The following is a 22,723-nucleotide window of genomic DNA, read 5'->3' as shown; positions in this document are numbered from 1 at the left end:
AAAACCAGTTTTAAGAAAACGGAGAATGATTGATACCTACAGTTTGGAAACACAGTTTAACAAAATTTTGTCTGAAACTTGATTATGCATATGTACAACATGTGATAGATTTAGTTCGGAAAAGGTATTGGAGGTAACCGCCCCTTCAGTGGGGTTTGATCCCACGACCCCAGTTCGCATGACAGGTGCTTTTCCCTACTACTAAGCTACGAAGGACCTCCGTCGTCCACCGCAGCTTAACGGGTACTGATGAAACCAAATTCCCAGCACCAGGTACCAGCCGATCTCTCGCAATACATTTGTGTAGTAGGAGGATACATTGGGTGTGTAGGAGCCGGACAATATTAAATACTCATCCTACTTGGTTGACATTGTGTACAAAATACATTTGAGAGAGTTAGTTCTGAGAAATGTATTGCGAGAGATCGGCTGGTACCTGGTGCTGGGAATTTGGTTTCATCAGTACCCGTTAAGCTGCAGTGGAAGAGGTCCTTCGTAGCTTAGTAAAACACCTGTCATGCACTGGTCGAAGAATAATCCGAAAAATCTATCACTGTTGTACATACATAATCAAGTTTCAGACATAGTAATTAATTTCCACTCCGGGTGGCTTAATACCCGGCATATAGGCAATTAACTTTGAATGTACCAAAATTTTGTCTTCAACAAAATAAAATTGTCTCTTATAGATTTTGGTTCGCTATTTTGAAGTCATTGACGCTAGTTAAGTAACAAGAATTCAATCCATTATCCAAGCAAAAAAATAATATAATTGCATTGAAGTAGCTCTATGTAAATATGATGTTGCATTTTCTCTGTCACGACAAATTTTCAATAATCAGCTCAAGCTATATGGTGTAAATATTTACTGTCAATAGACATTTGGTTAGAATAACTATTCATCAGCAATGTATGATTGCATTCGATCGTCCTTGTGTATGATTGCATAGAAGCTGAAGCGACGTTGACGGCTACGCAACAGAAACCGGAAAACGTGAACAATCGTGGGTGGAGGGAACTGCGTACATGTTGCAATAATCGCAATGCATTTTGTTTTATGTGTGGTCAGTTTATGAGTTCACTAGTTTCATCAAGCTGTGTTATGAGCTATATTTCAGACGCAAAGTTATACGTCAGAGGATAACTTGGACTTTACTTGTATGTTCTTGCTACATGGCATAATGGTAAGTTCGTACAAAAAGATGGTAGCACCGTAATCAAGAATAAATTGTCAATAAATTGGTTGTAATTAGATCAACCGTCTAAGACGAAATAAGTACTCTCCATTTAATTCCACCAATTAATTTTCGATATTTTTGCAGATACGTATTTCGACCACAACTGTGTGGTCGTCTTCAGTGTCTCGTACTTGACTCGACTTTGATACTAATTATCTTTAATAACTTTTAATTGAGTGCTTCGTTGCACAAAGTGTGGTGAAAACCCCTGTCATGGGAGCCTTATAAAGCCAGGGGTTAGCAACACATCTTTTCAGGGTCGTTTTAACAATGGTTCTCCCGGATAATCTTACCTGTGCTGGCTCTATAATTGGTGACAAGGCGGACTATTGACAACAAAATGGCGGAAACAAGATTTACAAAACGAGGACAGTCAGGGCTTAGCGGCCATACAGAATAAAAAATTAATTATTTTAGTTTTATATTAAGGATCCGTTTTAATTTTTCGTTTTCTTTTTTTTTTTTTAGCTCACCGTTGTGGCCGTTCGTTGAGGTGGTCGACTTACAGCAACTCCATCTTCGTAATAGCGTCCTTCTCGTTCACTTGGGCTTTCTTCTTCGTCTTCTTTTTTCACATTCTTCCTCTTCTTCTTCCTCCTCTTCTTCTTCCTTTCGTTATTAGTTCTACACTGTTCCCACACTTAACGAGGGAACTATTAATGTTCGTGTGTCACTATGGCCTTTTGTAGCGTAGGCCAGTGTTCCTTGCCCGGGGAGTGGTACCGAAACGCGCATGCAAAACATTCATCAGTGGAATCGGACAAGCGGGCTTACCCCGGAATCAAACATTCGTCCTCTGAACAAGAATTCCACTTCACTGGCTGTCCTCCGACTATGATAAGAGCATAGGGGTCGTACACTAATGACGTAAGCACTTATGGGGGGGTTGCCATTTTCTTACGCTCCATATAAAAAAAATGATTTGTATGGGAAAAATCTTACATGAGGGAGAGAGGTTTAAAAACCCTGAAAAATTGCTTACGTAATTAGTGTACGGCCCCATAGTGGCCTTCACAATAGACAAGACTTTTAACTTTCGTTACACTGATGTCTCCCAATCATTCGCGGTAGTTTTGATTTTAACTTGTTTTGTAATTTTTAGTTTTGGTTTTATTCACACTGTTTAATGTCCTTGTAGTTTGTTAGATTTAAACAGGTTTTAGTTAGGTAGTTTTTCGTTTTAACACCACTAACTTTCGCGGAACTTTGCGGTTGGGTTTTGTAACGTCCTATACCGCGGACACACTACCGTCACTCCTCCGGGCGAATAATAATACAAGAGGGCTTTCTGAGTCAGTTGAGCCTTTTTATATCCTTCTCCTCATGACTTTGCATATTTTCTTAAGATGGTGGATGACGAGGACGACGATGATGTGACGGCACGATGATCGACGAACGATGACAGGAAGACTTAATAATATGGTTTGATGCCCTATTCTACTTTAGTCGTTTACTCCGACAAAACTGGCTGCATGCTTAGCCTTACAAATGAAAAATCCGCGGTTAAAAACCGCGGTTAGCTCTCTTTTTGCAAATTGAATTTCTTTCGGATGCTTGATTTGTCCAATCTCCACATGTGCTTTACTGTTGTATATCCACAGCCAAGCGAGTGCACATTGTTTATTAAACGAGAGGATCGCACTCCATGCCCCCCAGTAACGGACTGGGCGGGACGGTATAGAATGCGAATTGGCTGGCTGTGGATATACAACAGTAAAGCACATGTGAAGATAAACAAATCAAGCATCAAATCAATTACAAAAACTAACCTGACCAGTGGAGGTTAATACTCGGATTCTGATGGCTTATCCGCAAACGTGACCTTTAAGTGGTCTTGTTGTGTAGGGGTTATCACGCCTATCTAGAGAGTGGGAGGTTGAGGGTTCGAGTCCCTCCAAGACACGTGGATTCTTTTTCGCAAATTTCATATCAATTTGTCCATTTCGAAACATATGCTGTGCATATGCACAGCCAAGATATTTAACAAAAAAAATGGTTTTCGTACGGCCGAGTTGCCGAATAATATGCAATTAAATCATATTTTGAAGTAAGTTGGTTGATGGCCGGTGAGGGGCCCTCCTTAGCCGTGCGGTAAGACGCGCGGCTACAAAGCAAGACCATGCTGAGGGTGGCTGGGTTCGATTCCTGGTGCCGATCTAGACAATTTTCGAATTGGAAATTGTCTCGACTTCCCTGGGCATAAAAGTATCATCGTGTTAGCCTCATGGTATACGAATGCAAAAATGGTAACTTGGCTTAGAAACCTCGCAGTTATTAACTGTGCAAGTGCTTAATGAACACTAAACTGCAAAGCGGCTCTGTCCCAGTGTGGGGATGTAGTGCCAATAATAAGAAGAAGGTTGATGGCCGGGAATTGCCAATGAACCTATTTGGATCAAGAAAAAATCAACTTTGGAGGAGATCCTTTGATAGGGTGGACCACAGGACAGATAAAATTCAATTTTAACGTGGGTTGGGTGATCGATGTTCAAAATCGCTTCAGGACGAATCAAGAAAAAATCAAATCTGACAAAGATGGCTTGATCGGTAGTTTGAAGGAACTTTTGTGTCAATAGTGGCCAATAGTGCAATTGTATAGTTAGGAGATTGGTTGATGATTGAAATCGCCAACGGATCTACTCGGATCAAGAACATTTAACTCTGAACTGAGTCTATATATGGGTAGGAGGCATTTCCTGAACATAGTTGGCTTGAAAAAATTTAACTCTGCTGTGGGTTTGTCAATGATCGGAATCGCCGTCCACCTCAGATCTTCATCATTCATAAAAAATGGCTCCCGAGTCTCTTGAAAAACGGCTTTCGAGCCTCTTGAAAACAGGTTTTTGAGCCTATTGAAAAAAGGTTTCCGGGCCTCTTGAAAAAAAGCTTCCAATCCTCTTGAAAGGAGACTCACGAGCATCTTGAAAGAAGGAAGAAGGCTTCCGAGCCTCTTGAAAGAAGGCTTCTGAGCCTCTTGAAAGAAGGCTTCCGAGCCTCTTGAAAGAAGGCTTCCGAGCCTCTTGAAAAAAGGCTTTCGAGTCTCTTGAAAGGAGGCTTCCGAAAATCTTGAAAGGATGCTTCCGAGGCTCCAGAAAAGAGGCTTCCGAGCCTCTTGAAAGGATGCTTCTGAGCCTTTTGAAAGGAGGCTTCCGAGGCTCCAGAAAGGAGGCTTCCGAGCCTCTTGAAAGGTGGCTTCCAAGCCTCTTAAAAAGAGGTCTCCTAGCCTCATGAAAGCTTCCAAGCCTCATAAAAGGAGACTTCCGAGCTTATTGAAAGAAGGTTTCAGAACCTCTTGAAATAAGGCTTCGATCCTCTTGAAAGGAGGCTTCCAGAGCACTCTTGAAGAAGGCTTCCGAGCCTCTTGAAAGAAGGCTGCCTCTTAAAAGGAGGTTTCCTAGCCTCTTGAAAGCTTCCAAGCCTCATGAAAGGAGGCTTCCGAGCCTATTGAAAGAAGGTTTCTGAACCTCTTGAAATAAGGCTTCCGATCCTCTTGAAATAAGGCTTCCAAGCTTCTTGAAAGAGGCCTCCGAGCCTCTTTAAAGGAGGCTTCCGAGCATCATAAAAGGAGGTTTCCGAGCATCGTAAAGAGGCTTCTGAGCCTTTTAAAAGAAGACTTTCGAAAGAAGACTTGAAAGAAGGCTTCCAAGCCTCTTGAAAGGAGGCTTCCGAGCCTCTTGAAAGGAGGCTTCCAAGCCTCTTGAAAGGAGGCTTCCGGAGCCTCTTGAAGGAGGCTTCTGAGCCTCTAGAAAGGAGGCTTGAGCCTCTTGAAAGGAGGCTGAGCCTCTTGAAAGGAGGCTGAGCCTCTTGAAGGAGGCTTCCAGGCCTCTTGAGGAGGCTTCTGAGCCTCTTGAAGGAGGCTTTGAGCCTCTCTGAAGGAGGCTTCCAGAGCCTGCCTCTGAAGGAGGCCTGAGGCCTCTTGAAGGAGGGCTTCCGAGCCTCTTGAAGGAGGCTTCCAGGCCCTCTTGAAGGAGGTTTGAGGCCTCTTAGAAAGGAGGGCTTCCAGGCCTCTAGAAGAGGAGGCTTCCGGAGCCTCTTGAAAGGAGGCTTCCGAGGCCTCTTGAGGAGGGCTTCCAGAGCCTCTTGAAAGGAGGCTTCCAGGCATCTTGAAAGAGCACAGAGCCTCTTGAAAGGAAGCTTCGAGGCCTCTTTGAAAGGAGGCTTCCGAGGCCCTCTCTTTTGAAAGGAGGCTTCCGAGCCTCTTGAAAGGAGGGATCGGAGCAGCTTGAAAGGAGGCTTCGAGCCTCCTTGAAAGGAGGCTTCCAGACCTCTTGAAAGTGGTTTCTAGAACCTCTTGAAAGGAGGAGGTTTGAGCCTGTTGAAAAAGATGCTTCCGAGCCTCTTAAAAAAGGCTTCTGAGCCTCTTGAAAGAATGCTTCAGCGCCTCTTCCCGCCTTTTTCCTGTGGGTGAATTGAACCATGTAGGAATTACAATGTTTTACGCCTAAACAACCTTGTGACACACACTCATTTATATACTAGGGTAAAAGGAGCTAATTGATGCAATAGATGATTGCAATGAGTTTTTTGACAAATTAGAAATTGTTTTATTGGACAATTGTTGCAACGTCTCAATATTAGAAATTCTATGAAGTTCATTGGTACTATACCACGGCAGCAATTTCAGGATTTAATTTAATTTTGAATCCTCTGAAGTGCCTTCCTTCTGGTATTACAGCAACTGGACCATATTGGCACAGCATACAACATGGCTGGTCTAAAAATTTGTTTGTAAATCAAAAATTTGTCCTTAAGACAAAGTCTTGATTTTCTGTTTATAAGTGGATATCCACTTAATATATTTGTTAACTGATTGCTCAGTTCGATAGGAGAAGAATTATTTCCAATGTTAGAGTTAGAAGGAACATCTGAAGTCTCAGCTTCCTTCTATTTTTTCCTGCCGCGCTTTGGCTGGAGCTCAGGATGGTCCTTTTTAAACCTTGTTTCTTAGAAGGAAGTGGAGAATTCAGAGACTCCCCTTCCTCTTGTTTTTCTCCTCCGCTATATTATTACCCTTAGGAACCGGGTTCTACAATGAGGAAGTGCCGCTTCGTGTACTTTTGGGCAAATGCGTTGATATTCAACATTTTTCTTCGATCAGATAGATTGCATTGAAAGACTTTTAAATTTGTCAATTCGACGTTTTGTAGTTGTTCTGCAGCCCTTGATACACTGTGATTGTTGCCTGGAAGGCAGTATGCAATTGGCTTTTATTTACTGATCACATGTACAAGACAAAGTTATGAAACAAGAAACTACACACATATCAAGCCTTTATCGATAAGTTTTGATTGGAATTTTAATGCATCCGCCATTTCGTATTTTTGACCGAGGTACCTCTGGGGACTGTGAAGGTACCCCAGTTCTCAACCGTTGTTCTACTATGAAAACAAATACGAAAACGAAATTGAAGGAGATTCTTCAACGGTGACGCCTCCTTATCTGTGTCTTGTCTATACTTCCCTCCTATGCCTTTCAATATGTAGGTGATTATAGAATGATGAGGATTTTTCAACCGTAGTAACATCGATACGTTACAGTTCTTCATCCTTGTTTGACAGTTTATAGGTCGAAATCCTTCACATTAGCATATGCTCATAAGTCATACCAAATATGTACATGCAAAAAGCGCGATGACTTCTATGTCAACTATGAGATCATATGCAGTTTCTGTTTTCCCTATTTCTGATTACCTACTGACAAATAAGTACATGAACAGATGAAGAATTGTTTGGGTGGCCTTTATGCAATACGTTACTCATTCCTATAACAAAAAGTTCAACCACAAACCCAATCTACTCTAAGATGAAAAGAGGAGTAAAACTATATAGGTAGCTCGTTGACAGCAAGTCGTTGACCGTCCCCGTCGAGGTTACACCTCCACACCGTTTTGGTGCCACGTATACTATACAGTTAAATCCTTTCCGTTAATTTTCCTGCATTGCATTTTGCATCATACCCCGCCGAGCCGGAAATTGATAGCTCGATGTTGCTCAATGGCCTCTTGCTTGTGCCGTGCCTTTGTTCAATCGTACACTGTCTGCGTTGCCTCATCGCCATTCATACTTCTGTTACTCGTAAGTGGAAGGCTCCAGAAGGCCGTCAATAGCACTGAACCGGCCGCCACCGCCCGCCTATAGCCATTCCTGACTACCGCATCTAGTCGGGCTGGCAATCCTGCGATTCGTGGGAAAGTAGAGAAAAAAAATCGATTTTTTCATCAGTTTTTTTTGTGTCCGTTTGTAGGGTGAAAACTTATAAACGCATATCACTCCGCCGGTCCTGAATGATAGATTACACGTGCTTGTCAGTTGTCCACCCAAATTTGAAGTGTCGCGATTGAACCTGCTACATAATTTATTAAAAAATGCGATGTTTCAGAGAAAGCTACCGAGTATATACCGATGATAATGCTAACGCAACATATGAAACTAAGGTTCCCCAAAATACACGCGACGCGACTCAGATTTTGTTGCCATTGGTAAGCGTAAATTGAACATTGCGTGCAGCGATTCAGCAATAGAACCGCGGCGACTAGCTGTCACCGTCGTGGCGATGAAGAACTCGCTTAGGTTTGGAAGAGCCTTTATTCTAACCTGACGATGTCCTTGCGAATGTTGAGAAAGGGTATTAGTTTTATTAGTAAAACAAATATAGAGAAGTGTTTTTACTAACGTGTCACCTGAGATTAGAAGATTCTATTTGGAACTGATAGTAAAAAAGTTAATTGGAAATTTATACTGCGAACTTCTAAGGATTATCACTTATTTGTATAGGAATCCTTTCAAATCATATGGGTGTTTACAAAAACAGGTATAAATCTTTAAAAATCTCATAAGTCCTCTTTTAAGACATCTATGAATTCTTAACATACTTACATGATACCTTGATGGGCTACAGCTCTTCGATGAACTTACGCATAAATGGGAGTATCCTTCTCCACTGGACTCGATCACCAGGCTAATCGCTTCCAGCACGCCCTGAGACATTGAGCGCCCTCAGGTCCTGCTTCAACGGCAAAAAAGCCTTCATCGTGTTACACGCAGCCTTCCACGAAGCCAGCAGCCTTCTTCCGGGTTCTACTAAAATATTATCTTCGCTTGAGCGTTCTTCCGGTATAGGAACAACGTGACCAGCCATCATCAGTCAGCCGTGTTAAATAAGCCTAATAATATCCAGCCCTTTATACACCTAGGAACAATTCAACTGATTCATGCAGCGCACTTAAGTACCGTTCTCCTGTTTACCGCACCGAGAAGGTGTCACCCAGCTGCCACATACGCTCAAAACACTCCGAAAGCTTTCTTATCAGCCACCTCCTTAAATGTCCATGTTTCATGGCCTTATAAACATCCTGGAAGAATCAAATGGTAGTATACAGCGCGAGTTTTGTTTTCGTTTGCAGACTACCGGGACTTAAGCTGGTTACAGAGAATCCATGTCGCCCGCAATTAGCAGCTACCAATACGCCTTTTTCACCTCGCCGGATAACATATCATTATTACACGTCACTAATATTTCCAAGATACACAAATTCTTCTAAAAACTTAAAATTTTTCACCATCCAGCACTTTCATTTCGCGCTACTACGCACCACTAATGAACCCACGTTGATTGCCAACGACCGCTGCTTCGTTTTCGCTGGTATTGATCCGTGAATCAATCCTCGCCTTTCTTTGCTTAAAAGGCACAAAAAGCCTCTTCCACGGCACGGCATTATCCCAATAATACTATCGATATCGTCCGCAAATCCCAGAACGCCCATAGACCAAGGTTGTGGCGTTAATCAACGTTAATTAACCGGCGTAACGATTGAATCATTGACGTTAATTTCCAAACGTTCAACACCGCAAACTTTGATGGCTCAGCCTAAATGCGCCCTGGTTAAAACGCGTTAACGTTAACGAGGAATTCGTTGATTAACGTTAAAGTTTCGCGTTAATTATCCGTTGATTCAACAAAACCTTAAGCCTTAATCAAGTAGCCCTCACAATAATAACAGTAATGCTGTTGCAAAATTACAATTCGGGTGCAAATACATACTTCTTTTTGCTATGAACGATGTCATTTGGCAGCACCCGGCAAGTCTCACATTCCCGTACCACAAAGCACCTTTTCAGTGACAAATTACTAACAAGTGTGGTTTGGTTTCGTATCTCGAAAATTTCACTTGCATTTATCAAACCCGTTAGCCACTTGAGCAACGCTTCCAAACGATGTTATCGCTTCTTGAGAAAATCGACTATGGAATCAACGTTGGTTCAACGCTTTTAATTGACGCATTACTTAACGTTTTGTTTTCCAAACATTCAGCGCATAACACCGTTGACGTTTAAATTTTCGAAAAATAACGTTAACGGCGTTAATCAGATGATTAACGTTAACAACCCTGATATGAACATACATTCAAGATATCAAGGGATATTTACGTACTATAAGGATAACTTCCTATGAGTTTTGTATAAGAGATTTTTACTTTTACAAAGATTGGAAAGGTCAGAATTTTTCAGATTTTCATCTCGATGCGTCACAATGTTATAGGTCTTTCATTTTCATTTATTTAGTTAACATCTAAACAGATAACACTGAATCCAACAATTTGTACGCCACAATGCACAGTTCGAGACCGCATCTCTCCATCCTCGGATTACACGCCCACGCTCTCGCCAAGTCGTTCTGCACCTGGTCTGCCCATCTCGCTCCTACTGCGCTCCACGCCGTCTCGTACCTGCCGAGATCGGAAGCAGAACACCATCTTTGCAGGGTTGCTGTCCGGCATTCTTTGCAGCTTTATGTCTCCTGCTGCCATCGTACCCTTCCGGCTTTAGCTACCTTCTGGATACAGGTTCGCTGTAGCAAGTTGGAGCGAGCTCATAGTTCATTCTTCATGCCGCCACACACCGTCTTCTTGCACACCGCCATAAGATGGTCCTAAAGCACCCGTCTCTCGAATGTCTCCGAGGTGCTTTACAGAGTCCTCCTCGAGCATTGTCCATGTTTCATGTCCCGTGAAAGACAAGCCGGTCACTTATCAAAGCGTCTTGTACATGACAGCCACCTTTGGTGCAGTGGCGAATGCTTTTCGACCGCAGTTTCTTCTGGAAGCCCGTATGTTGGACCGAGCTTCCACAGATGATGCGCCTTCGTATTTCACGACTAACGTTGTTGTCAGCCGTTAACAAGGATCCCCACGGTGACGAATTCCTCGACCACCTCGAAAGGTATCCCCGTCTATCGTAACACACTGCTTCCCAGAGCGGGCCCTGTCAGCGCTCGGTTCCGCCCACAAGCATGTAGCCCTTTGATCTTTGTTGACATACATTCACCACCAGATCCAACTTTTGTTTGGCTTCACGTTTCAGGCAGGGGTGTACAGTTCTGCCACCTTTTGCAAATATTTCAACCGACAATGTCCCATGTCATCCATGCAAACAAATAAATTGACTGGATACTGTGTTTGATGTTATGGAGTCTACTGGGGTTAGAAATAGAACCTTTAATGCATTAGGAAAAGGATATGTTAAAGTGCATTCAAAAAATCTTTTTTTTTTTTTTTAATTGCTTAAAATGTTTAAACTGACTGTTTGTCGCGAAATAATGTATCACTATAATCATAATTGTAATATCATCACTGTAATATATAATTGTGTACAACAATTTTAATAATGGTTCGACTGTTAAAATTTTGTGCAACAATTTTTAATGATGAGGTTCGACTGATGTTTGGTATATCCAGACTTCTAACGGCGTTTGCAGTGTAAATAAATAATCAAAACGGCGGTTTTTATTTTAATCCCGACGTTTTGACTCTATTTCGAGTCTTCCCTTTGAAGAAGGGATACATCAATTTTAGTCAGCTAATTACTAATTATTGCAGAAACACATAAATTCCCGGAGTTCCAGTAGGATTAGGATAGTCAAATTGGAATAAAGATTTAATTTTGAGGTGTACACAGGTCAGTCATACAAAATCGAAAAACAAGTGGCATTTATTGGCTATCAGCGTCGGTACCAGCATGTAGCATGGAACGTGAAACCTCGGAACACCATGCTTTTCCAGTTACTGATATTTTGATTTTTAGAAAAATCGCGATTAAAATATTACTCTGATACTGCGATTTCAATTCCTCTGCTATAATAGTTCGGTTTCCCATGTTTGGTTTCAAAGAAGTAGTACTTTAAAACTTTTTGAGGGCTTTTCGATCATGTCTTTAGCGGAAATGATGCTGATGACCTGAAAGAAAAATCTAACATGATAAAAAATATGAATGAAAAAAATTAATCATTCATCCTGTTGGTTTTGAGGAGATTTGAAGCTAAAAAGGGGTTAGAAGTGTGAAATGAGAACATGAAGTGAAGTAATAATAAAAAAATAAAAGTGAGGAGCTGTGAAGTGAGGAAGTTAGAGAAATGCATAGTGAAGTGAAAGGATTCTGGATGTTGAAAAATTCAAGTCCGAAGTGAAGGGGGTCGAAGTAAGAATTGAGAATTGAGTAGAGGAAAATAATAAATGAAAAGTACAGTGAGATTTTAGAATCGTGATATAAGAAGCTGTAAGTGAAGTGAGAAATTACCTGGGCGCAGAGAAGTATGATGTGCGAGGGTGAGGAAGTGCGAAGTAGAAAGAGTGAGTAATGGGAAGAAGGAGGTAAGAGAATATTGCGAAAGGAAGGAGTAAGAAGTAAGTAGTGAGAAATGAGAAATGGAAGGCGTATAAAGAAGTGAGTTGTGAGAAAGGGGGTAGTAAGAGAAGTGAGGGAGCGAGGGAACGAGGAGGTAAGAAACGAGTTTCTTTCTTTTTTCCTTTTTATTTTTTGGCTTCCCTGCTTCCTATTTTCCTTTTTTTGTTTTTATATCTCACCACTTAACTCTACTACTCAACATTTCCTTCTTACTTTGGAATTTTAATCTCCTTGTTCTCACCTTAGCTTCTGTTTTATCTCTTTCTCCCATCGTAGTTTGCAAATATTACATCTCACTTCTTACTACTCACTTTTCGTTTCTTACTTTTCGCTGCTCACATGTTACTGCATACATCTCTCTACTTAGTATTCACTTACGTTTCCCAGTACTTACTTCTCACTACTCTATTGCGCAGGAGAGTTGCACTGCCTGTAACTAACACATACCTACTCATTATTTTATAACACATACCGTGGATAATCAAAATTCGGACATACTCAAATTTCGGACACTACAATTTGTGTGGGAGGTTTTGAGGAATATTTCATTGAAATGTTTCCTCCAGCTGACTCAAAAGGGAACACAGTTTTAGCTTTATTTAGGATAGTTTTCATTCTAGTAATCCATGTTAATTAAATGTGACGAAATAATTAAATGTCAGTCTGAGGCTACCTAGTTATAATTGTTTGCAAATTATTCTTCTCAATATTTGTAATTTGATGTCCCGAAGTTTGAAACGTTGTATCCGAAATATACTGGATCCAATACATAAGCTGCTTTCCAGAGTTTGGAGAAATAAATCAGAATTAATCGCAAGGAGTTCTACACAATAGTTCGTATATGTTAATCTCGTGTTACAAAGATAAGCGACATACTTTATGATTGTGCATGGGCGTAGCCAATATTCTGAAGTAGGGAAGGGGCAAACTTTTAAGATCTTCTGAATTGTAGTTTTATAAGTTTTTATAGAAAACACATGAATATTGGTGCTTGGTACTATCTCCTTCTAAGTTCAAAAAAGATTTTGATACCAAATCCACAACCAACGGTAAAATGTGGATCACGCAATAGCGCGTTGCGCGTCACATCGTTCTGAGCGTTGAAGTCAGCGTTTTGTATTACTGGATGAGAAAATTAAGAATGCACGATTTATTGCTCATCAGATATTTTTAAATAAAGTGAGAAAGAATTATGAATGAACTTAGTATTCAGAAAGAATATAAAATCCAGGTAAATTACTTTTAGAATCGCAATTCAACTTTTGGCAATGTCTTCAGGAATTTCACCATTAATTTCGCCGAGAATTGATCTAATTCACTCAAGAAATCCTCCACGAACTCCTTTATAAGTTCTTGCAGAATTGCTTCAGATCAATTCTTTCGTTAGCTATTCACTCCTAATTTTATGTAAAAATTTCACCGATGGAATTCCAAAGAATATTCCGTAGAAATTCCGCAGAATACCCAGTAAACATTCCTGAGAGATTCACAAAAAATCTTCGTTTCGAATAATTTATTTGTAAAAAATTCAAAGAATTTCTGCAGAAATTCCATCGAAAATTAATACAGAAATTATATTCCTAAATTATTATCCTAGATTAATTCCCAAAGAAATCCTTAAATAATTCCGGTGGAAACTTCAAGATTTCCACTGGGTGATCCTCCAGGAGTTTCTCCGAAAATTTCTCCGGGAATTCTTCCACCAGTTCCACCGGTAGTTCCTCCAAGAATTCCTCCAGGATTTCCTCCGAGAATCATTCCGGTAGTTCTATCAGCAGTTCTTGCGGGGGTTCCTCTGAAAATTCTTCTGGGAATTTCTCCAGAATTTCCTCCGGGAATTCATTCAGGCTTTCTTTCTGGAATTCATTTAGGCTTCTTTAGGAATTTATATAGAAATTCCTCGAAGCTCCTCCGAGGAATTCCTCCAGGATGATGATGATGAGTAAAGCTACATACCCCTACAAAGGTTTTAGCTAGATGAAGATTTGTCTAAAGATGAAATTTCCAAGGTTTTTTCTTCGAGAATTTTTTCTGATAGTTTTCTCCGGGGTTCCTTTGAAAGTTCTCCCGGGGAGTTTCTTTAGAAATTCTTTCGGAAGTTCTGTCGAAAATTACCTCGAGAGTTCCTCCAGGAATTCCACCAGCAATTCATCCAGGAAGTTCCACCAGTAGCTCTTACAGAAAATCATTTCAGACTTTCAGGGAAATCGTGGCAGCTAATTCCGCCGAACTTGAGCTATCCTTAGATTTGATCGCTTGTGTGCTGTCTTCTCGAGCGTGGCCGACGAGGAGAGAGGCAAAGTCATAGCCTGCTATTCACTGGTCAATATTGGCAACCGAACCGTTATACGGATGATATTTGCATATCTGTCATCAACGCACGCTCAGAGTGGATTGCCCAATTTCTAATATATCTCACTCTCATAGAAATCAATTGGGCTTTCTTCAGAAATTTAGCTGGAAATTCCTCCCAAAAATCTTCCGGTAGTTTCTCCTTCCACTTCTCCATTAGTTCCTCCAGGAGGTGCTCTACTGGATAGCGTTTCTCAACCTTTTTTCTAGTGAAATTACCCTTTTCGAACTTTGTATATTCATGGAGGGAACCCCCATATTTTGTCTATGTAAATGGAAATAAGCATAACTCATAACTAATACGATATATAGGGAACGACCTGAAACTAACGCAATACATGGCTCTTCAAAATGATGTCTGAAATCTTCGTTATTCTGTGAAACTTTGCAATTCAAATTAAGTTTATATATCAGTCATATATGCCTCCTGTAAGACTTTGATTTCTTTTGGAGGCTTCCGAGATGTTTTGCATATCTTGAAAAGACGCTTCTAAGTCTCTAGAAATGAGGCTTCCAAGACCCTTGAAAGAAGAATTCCAAGCCTCTTGGAGGGACGGATCCTTGTTTCTTGAAAGGAGCCTCCAGAAAGGTGGCTTCAGGAGCTCTTAAAACGTCTTAAAGCTTGTCTTGAAAAGTCATTTTTAAGTCTTTTGAAGGAGGGCTTCAAAACTTTTTCAGAGGAAGACTTTTTACAGATTCTTGAAGGGCCGCATCCTAGCTTCGCAGAGGAGGCTTGAGCCTTTTGAAAAGAGTTTTCCGAGCAACTTTTTTTGAAGATGCTACCGAGCCTTTTGAAAGGAGGCTTCCGAGCCTCTTGAAAGATGCTTCCTGAGGTCTCTCGAAAGGGGCTTCTGAGGCCTCTTGAAGGAGGCTTCGAGCCTCTTAAAGGGATGCTTCAGAGCCTCTTGAAAGGTGGCTTCCAGACCTCTTGAATGGAGGCTTCCGAGGCCTCTTGAAGGAGGCTTCTGAGGCCCTCTTGAAAGGAGGGCTTCAGGCCTCTTGAAAGGAGGCTTCCTGAGCCTCTTGAAAGGAGGCTTCTGAGCCTCTTAAAAGGAGGCTCTCAGGCCTCTTGAAAGAAGGCTTCCGGGCTTTGAAAGGAGGCTTGAGGCCTCTTGAAAGGAGGCTTCCCAGGAGCCTGCCTCTTGAATGGAAGCTTCCAGGAGCCTCTTGAAAGGAGGCTTCCGAGCCCCTCTTGAAAGGAGGTTTCCGAGCTTACAAGACATATTTCAATGAAGCTTATGAGCTTTTCGGAAAAACACCCTATATGTCTCTCAAAGCGGCAAGAGCTGTACACAGAAACTAAAACTAGATTGTAATAAAAATTTTGCAATCTCTGGTTTGGAGTGGCCATTACGCATTTTGGTACAGAGGTGCCTCCTGGGAGCCAAAACAAAGAGTACTCCTAGGGGTACATTTGTACCCCAGGTTGAGAACCGCTTTGCTCTAGGAATTCTTCTAGGAGTTCTCCTGAAATTCCTCCAGGAGTTCTTGCAGGAGCTCCTGCGGCAGTTCCTTCGGGAATTCACTCAGGGAGATCCACCGGCAGTTTCTACGAGAATTCTACGGGAGTTTTCACCAACCAGTTCCTCAGGTGTTCCTCTCGTGTTCCAGTTGGACGGAGGAATTTCTGAAGGAATTCTCAGAGATATTGTCAGAGGAATTTTCGGAGGGAACTACCCAGTGGAACTTCTGGAAGAATTTCTTGAAAACGACAGGAAGAATTTCCGGAGGAAATCCTGGAGGAACTCTCGTAAGAACTTCTGTACGAGCTCCCAAACTGAGCTTCCGTGAGAATTAACTTCAAAAGGATATCCGGAAGAATTCCCGGAAGACTCCCAGAGAAATTCTCCGAGGAACTGAATGAGATTCCTAAAAGAGCATGAAATGAAATCCTGAAAGAAAGCCTGAATAGATTCCCAGAAGAGACTACTGGTGGAACTCTGAATTTTCAGAGGAACATGATGTGAATACCTATAGATTTAACACTGTCTAGAGAAACTTTGAAATCCAATTTCTCCTTGAAATTCCTGCCAAATATTCTTCAGAGATTCCCTGTGAAGTTCCTGGAGGAATTTCCGGAGGAACTCTTGGAAAAAACTCCCGGAAGGACTTCCCACAAAACAGCACTTCCAGGAATAATTCTTGGAGAAGTTTCTGAAGGAATTTCCACTTAAGAAATATCTGCTGGAATTAACGCAAAAATACCAGGAGGAGCTAATGCAGAAATTCCCAGACGAAATCCTGAAAGTATTCCTAGATGAATTGCTGAAGAAATCACCAGATGAATTCCCAGAGGTTTGTTCTGAAGAAATTCCTGGAAGAACTCTTGGAAGATATCCTGGAGGAACTCTGGAAAGAATTCTAGGACAATTCCTGGAAAAAATTTGAAAAAATTCTGAAGGAATTCCTGGAGAAGTACCTGAAGGAATTCCGGAAAAATAGAATTTCAGGGGAAATACTTTGGTTCATAATTCCTGGAGAAATTCCTAAAGAAATTTGTGAAAAGAATTCCAGAATGAAAATCCTAGAGGATTTCGCTGTGAATTCGTGGAGGTATTCCCAGAAACATTCCTGGAAATTATATCGGAGGAATTAAAGGAAAAGTTCCTGGAGGGAATGCCCGGAGAAAAATTTTCCTAGAAAAATTTCCAAAGCAATTTCTTGGCAAATTTACAACTGAGGTACATGGAGAAATCGGAGGATTTCCATCATAGTTCCTGAAGAAACATATGGTGGAATTTTTGGAAGAAATTCCGTATGTGATATGAAAGAGGAAACTCTCGAATACATCCCCAAGAAATGTCTAGAAGTAAAACTGGAGAGAAGGAAAGAAATCTTCTGAAGATTTCCTAAAAAAGTGTGAATGCGTCGTTTCTGAATAAGGAGGAAATACAATTACACAGGAAGGATTTTCGAACCTTGATTTCCAGAGGAATTTGTAGCCAGATAACTTTCCAGAGGAATTTAGAAGTTCAAGGGAGCTTCTAGAAGGATTTCAGGGGAGAATTTTTTGAGCCAGAAATGTTTCTGAGTTGCTGGTTTTAAAATTTTATGGACTCTGGATGCACAGCCAAATTTTTGAGAGATCACCGAATTTCCAACCACCTATTTCTGAATATTATTGGACAATAAAGTGCACATGTTTAAGAGGAATTTATTTCAATGAACGTACAATCTTTTTCCACTATTTAGGGGGACACCCCTTGCCCCTTCTAAGCTACACCTTTGTGATTATGACAGTAATTTCAAAGGTGGGTCTAAAACTGAACTAGTTTCATAGCAAAGGGTGCTTAACAATCCAGAAGTTTGGTGCACGGTACTCATTATTTGGTTTGGTTACACGGTATCTGTTATTTTGGTTTGCAATAATTTTCAAATATTTTAACTAGGGTATCCAACGGATTTGGACCCCACACTTTGTAGCCTCCTTCCCAGACTAAAATCAATTACACTTTAATTCCCTCATTTAAGCTTCAGGAAAATAATAATGTTCAACATCTGTTTCACTTTGGTTTCCCATACGATACCGTGTATTATCAAATTTCGAGACCACACTCAAATTTTGGACGAGTTAATTTCGTACCGGAAATTCTCAGAAATATTTCATCGAAATCTTGTAATCGAAAGCAGGATCTGAAGGACTAATAGATTTTTAGTATAGCTTCTTTCCAATGTACATATTAAAACAATGCGACAGAAATAATTTAAAAAGACAGTCTACTGAGCTGTGCAGAGATAATTGTTTTTCAATTATTCTTCCCGGCAATGTTTAATCAAATCTTTGAAGTTTGAATCATTGTGTCCATAAAATGAATCCAACCCCGTCATCCGAGGTTTGAATCAAACAAAATAAAAAGAATTTTTCACATCAAATTGCAAACATTCTTTACAATATCTTGCACATATTAAATACATAGTTCAAAATTGAATACTTTCAACACTTATTGATTGCAATGGTCATTTAAACAGTGTGATTTGAAATTTGAGTAAACAGGATGATCTTCGTTCAGTTACGTATTACTATGTCCAGCTTGTCCAAAAACTCTCAAAATGAGTTTCACCGATCTTGTTTTGCAAAATCATGTTCATGTTCATCATGTCATGTCATCATGTTTTGCAAAATCATGTTCATGTAAATCAGTTTTACATGTCGCACGTTGACTTATAGATGTGCTAAATAGTTTCCATGATGCCAAAAACCTACCCAGTACACCGGAATATTTCCGGAACCAAATAGCCAACCCAAAATATCATTTCCAGAAACTGAGATCTGAGCTGATTGTTTTGAGGGGTTGATTGTCTCAATCTTTGAGAAATGCAGAGTTATGATTTTTAGTGATTATAGAATGGTGAATCAACGTTAGGAGGATAAGGTAGGGCAGTAGGGGCAATATGAACATACGAGATATGAGCCACCCTCATTTCAGCTTATTGACAAGTTTTATCATGTAAAAAGTTATATGATCTTTAAAGGATGCCCACATATGCATCAACGTGAAAACGCATTAAAATTCAATTCAAACATAAAATACACTTGATATAATTTTTCGCTGCATAGGACAAATATTATAAGATTTGAAGTTTATAAATAAGGTTTGTTAACAGCATTAAAATACTGGTCAAAAATACCACAATCAAAAGATATATTAAAATTGAATATTGTCACATGTTTATATTGATCAAATCTGAATTTATCAAACTTTTTTCCCAAACCGTCTCTATGGGGCAATATGGCATACCTGCATTCTGGCCTTAAAATGCGAACAAGTTCAATTTCAGTAGTCAAATACAAAATATTATCATATGTAAGATTTTACGGAAAATTACAACAGCGCATTACCATAGAAACAGAAAAATGACCATTGACCAATTGAAATTTCTGTTCAAACGGTGAAGAGGTGCAAATCAGTTCAGTCCGCTGTTAGTTTTTCATTATATTTGGTATGGAATACTCACAACGGAATATCATATTCTTCCATACAGATACTTTTTTCGCCTAAATAAAGGTTTGGGCTGGCCCATACTGCCCATACTATGGTGGCTCATTTTGCCCGTATAGTCAGGAACACATTGGAATCAATACATTTTAAAAGTACATTCAACAATTTCCAAACGCATTTCTCATTCATCGACGTAATATAAAATTAAAATTCTCTAGCATAAGTCAACTACATTTTGAACGTGTTTTTGAGCTTTTCAGCGCTTTTCAACGATTTATGGGTGGCCCATATTGTGATCACCCAAGCATATTTATGCTTACTGAAAAACAAAAGCATTTGGTCATTGTTATGAAAAGTTGTTCCAAATTTTGGGCTCAATAATTTTTTTAGGGAAGTCAAAACATACAAACCGTCAATTGGTTGTCAAGCTTGAGCTTGAGCTTGATTGACTGCTCGTAGTTACAACTCCATTATGACCAGATCAGCTGTTCTTGCACAGGGAATCAACAGATGTTTGCTTGGGACTAGCACACATCTTCAGTATATGAAATACTGGTGATCTTTTGAGTCATCACTGGCGCCTGCCGTCAGAATGCAAGTCAATGTGGAAGGGGAGGAAATGATGATGCAATCATTCGCCCACTGCAAGCCGAATATCCTCTGCACTTGCCACGAGTTCATGCGGAATTTGTTGGAATTTCTGGGTTAGGTTGAAGAGGCAGATGTCCGTCTTGGTTAACGAGCTACCAATATGATAGATAGGAGAAGGTAACTGATGGAATTTCTAATTGGATGTAAGAAACGAGCTCTATAGTTTCCAATTCTGGAGTTACTTTAGAATACTAAAGTGAAGGTATAGGAATAGTAATGGAAACGGTATGAATTGTCCACTTCTAGCGATTGCTAGAACATGAGAAATAAAGAGAAGATACAAAGTAGGAGAATGGAACGAACCTGGGATTGAACCCACGACCTCCTGCGTATGAGGCAGAAGCAGTAGCCATATGACTACCAAGCCCGCTATACAAACCGTCAATCGGTTGTCAATCCAAAAAATAACTCACCAAATAAATGTCATTTGTCTAGAGGATCTATACTAGAAAATACGCTACAGGTTCAATTCCATGCTCGTCCTTTTCCTACTTTGTATTTCAATCTTAGTTCTTTCTGTGTGTCACGTTCTACCAAAATTCATACTGTTATAACCTCCCACACAATCCCAAAACCTCCCGTGGCACCTATGAGAGGTCGTAGAGTTCTCTGATCCACCTACAAATTTGTGCGAAATGCTCAATGCTAATGCTAATACTAATGCTTATTTTATTATTTGAGGAGGGAGTTCAAAATTTGATTAGAAAAATTAATAAAATATTGAGCTCTGCAGAAAATTCTTCAAGAAAACTGACAAGTTTTGATTTTATCAATTTATCAAATTTACCACCTCCGTTATCCTAAAACTAACATGACAAAGAAGAATTGGCCAAAAAATCCGAGGGGAGAAATATTTTTATAAATTTGTACCGGTCTAATCGACACTCAAAATAATTATCTTCACAGTACAATTGTCCTACTAAGTATATGTATCGTAAATATTCAAAAGATGTCAACATAATTATTATCAAAATCGACTTATTAAAATTGATGAGTTTCAAACGGAAATTAATAATAACAACTTATTAACATGTTAATCTTTTCATTACTTGAATGGTGATTAGATTAAGAAAACAGAGTAGTAGAGCTCATGACGTAACATATCAAGTACCTTGTCGATGTGTTACGTCATGGCTTCTACTATTTCTGCAACAACCGATCACGTAACATTTATGATTTTTTTCCAATCCTTCGGGATAGAAAATAAGAAACGACATATCTAATACAGAAACAGAGAACAACGTTTGATTCTCATATTATGACAAATAAGCCGCAACGTTCTTTTGCAAATCAAAAGGCATATGTCAATATTTATGTAGAATCACCATTTACGTCAATCCTTCAACCGGTCGATCCAAGTCACACGTACATCCCACTAAGAAACGACCCATGGATTCAACCTTTGTAGATAGAACAAACTCATTGCTATAGCATAGTATGGAAAAACACAAACATGACAAAAACCCTAATGTCTTGTGATTATGAGTAGGATTTATCGACAACTCACCTTAATCGGCCCTCTCATTGAGACTAATTTCATACGCGGAGTGCGATTGCTGCCGTTCTAGGTATTCTGGGAATCTCCACTGCCTCGCTTTCCTCCAGGCCATCTTCACCGACTATGAAGTTGGGCCCCTCCCCGCCTCCCTCACCACTATTGGAGTCCATTCCGTTCTTGATGACGTTGTTTTGCGTTCACAGTATCTAAGCCCGAGTCGCTGGTATTATTCAATGCAATGATTGTTGAGTTTTCAGAAGAGTCTCCCTGCTCACCGTAGATGTGATTGGCATTGAGAATGATACGTTTTATCTGCTGCCAACGGCATCGATCAACCTCGTTTCGACGTTTCCGTTGGTGGGGATACTTTGGTTGCTTTTTTGGGCGGTTCAGTATCGCAGCTTTCGCTGAGGAATCACCTGTGAAGAAGAACAACAGTTTAAATTACTCATAAAAGTCGGATAGTACATGTTTATAATAAAATGATGTAAAATTAAGAAGTAAAATACCAGGAAAACTAGGGTTAGCAACAACTGGAGTCAGATTGGCTACGTACTACTATAAGGTGAGCTTTTGTGCGTATCCTTCGAGGTTTAGTGATCGAGGAAATGATGGTAAATCTTCTGAAGCTTACTATCTGACGGACCACCATTTTTGTAGAAATAAAGGCAAATAGAACAACACCAGTAAGCATCAGGGTAATCATTTGGGATGTTCTTGATTAGTTTCTATTCACGTCTTCTTCATCATGGATAAGTAATTCAACCTGATGGAGACAGACGAGAAGAGAATGTCATTAATGATGTTACTATAAACTACATTTGAATGAAAAGTAATGAGGCTATCTGGTATATTTATAATAACTATTTTTTAATATAGAAGAAAACAAACTCTTGACCACACTTTCCAAACAATAAATAGATTCAAACATTGTTGATTCACTTTTACAATTGATGGTGTTGGTAATAATGGTACGTACGTTTCTACAGCATTCTTTCTTCAACTTAATTCTACAATTCACACAATGAAACACATTAAAATTTCCAGCACAACCTCCACGGCCGCTGGTTCAACTTCAAATGAGTGTAGTTCAATGAATATAATTAGTTCGATTATTCGCTGCTATCACATCAGCTTGAAAAATATCTCTCTTATTTAAGGTGAGTATGCATACTGTGAAAGTTCTCAAAACAAACCTAGAAATAAATAGCGTATAATCAGGTTGAGATTCAGTGTTGCTTCGTGATCCTAGTACCGCATCGTCAGCTGATGCTGAACGGTGATTAACTAGATTCTGACGAAATTCATCGTAAAAAGTGCTCTGGCTGAACTGATAGGACTGCTTTTGCTATAGTTTACGTTCAT

General features: G+C 40.0%; 1 protein-coding gene across 1 annotated transcript in view; it reads right to left on the bottom strand.

The window, feature by feature from the left end:
- LOC134210911 (acetyl-CoA carboxylase) overlaps positions 1-22,723 on the bottom strand; it is a 92,518-nt gene that overhangs the window by 43,350 nt on the left and 26,445 nt on the right. The gene's annotated exons all lie outside the window — the stretch shown is intronic.

This window comes from Armigeres subalbatus, chromosome 2 (assembly GCF_024139115.2).
Source record: "Armigeres subalbatus isolate Guangzhou_Male chromosome 2, GZ_Asu_2, whole genome shotgun sequence".
Lineage (NCBI taxonomy): Eukaryota > Metazoa > Arthropoda > Insecta > Diptera > Culicidae > Armigeres > Armigeres subalbatus.
The sequence above is the reverse complement of the archived record's forward strand: the minus strand, read 5'-3'. Positions and strand labels throughout refer to the sequence as shown.